The 1309-nt window shown below is 35.0% G+C and overlaps 1 non-coding gene across 1 annotated transcript; it reads left to right on the plus strand.

Annotated features, from left to right (window-relative positions):
* The first annotated feature begins 822 nt into the window (after positions 1-822).
* Positions 823-896, plus strand: TRNAS-ACU (transfer RNA serine (anticodon ACU)). Its single transcript has one exon. It is a non-coding gene; the product is annotated as a tRNA-Ser (tRNA).
* Positions 897-1309: the final 413 nt, after the last annotated feature.

Genomic DNA, 1309 nt, shown 5'->3' on the forward strand with positions numbered 1-1309 from the left:
CACAAAGCCAAGTCTCTGATGAACACCTTTGGAAGGATGGTTTTTCACCTATTACTAAATTAAACTTGCTTCATTGGAAAGGCAGCAAGATGCATCCTCATTTCAATGTCTACTGAAATAATACAGGTTGACACCAGGAAACATTAACGCCACTGCATCCTTGCTGCTTTCTCATGTGAAAGTCTGTTTGATGTGAAAACAAGGTGATATCTAATTAGCACACAGGTAAGGAATTAAGAAAATCTTTATTTAAGGGTGAAGATGTTTCTCACAAAATCGTTGCCCCAATGCATCATTGAAATTCAAGCTGGAAAGATGATTTTAATATATCACTTGTACATTTTGTATTGCTCTTCTGGTGACAATGTATTTTGTTTTTGTCAATTACCATTTTAATAATAGGGTAAAGAAAATTAAGTGGATTTTTGAAAGAAAACAATACTGTCAATATACTATTAAAACAAATTAAAATGGTAAAAGTTATTGTACTTTAAGTAAACATAAAATAGCTAACATATCAATCCCAGTTTTGGATTACTTTAATTAACAAAAAAAATGCATATAGCAGAGGATAGTTTCAATCTGCCTACCTCTGGGTAATGGGCCCAGCATGCTTCCATTGCAGTACTCTGCTGCACATGTAAGTGCAAGAGATCCTGAAGCACTTACTCATCATGTGAAAGTACCAATGTGTTTCTTCGTTGGTTGATTTAAGAAAATTCTTACAAAAACTCTCCAGATTATTGACTTTTTAAAGTTTTTCTAGGAAACGTTCTAGATGAATGCTTATTAGCCTTTGTCAGTATGTACTTTTTGCAAAGTGTCTCTGTGGCGCAATCGGTTAGTGTGTCTGGCTACTAACCAAAAGGTTGGTGGTTCAATCCCACCCAGGGACATAATTGACCTTGTGATCAGGTTTTGGTGATATTTAAGTAGACAAGTCAAAATTTCAAACCCCCTCTTATGGTGTAGTGTACCTGGCCTTCTCTGATGTAATCAGAGTTAGATTTGATTCAGTGATTTTATAAAAAACAGCTAGGAAGCACAATTTAGCAATGGGTTGCAGAGAAAAAAAATATGCTGGCAGAAAAATCCAATTGAGTGATTAAACAGCTCTTCATTTTCTGCCTTTATTTTTATGCTAACAAATTTGTTCTCTAAAAAGTGTCCACAAAGCCAAGTCTCTGATTAACACCTTTGTAGGGATGGTTTTTCACCTATAACTAAATTAAACTTGCTTCATTGGAAAGGCAGCAAGATGCATCCTCATTTCAATGTCTACTGAAATAATACAGGTTGACACCAGGAA

Source organism: Pseudophryne corroboree, unplaced genomic scaffold, assembly GCF_028390025.1.
Source record: "Pseudophryne corroboree isolate aPseCor3 unplaced genomic scaffold, aPseCor3.hap2 scaffold_1516, whole genome shotgun sequence".
NCBI classification, from domain to species: domain Eukaryota; kingdom Metazoa; phylum Chordata; class Amphibia; order Anura; family Myobatrachidae; genus Pseudophryne; species Pseudophryne corroboree.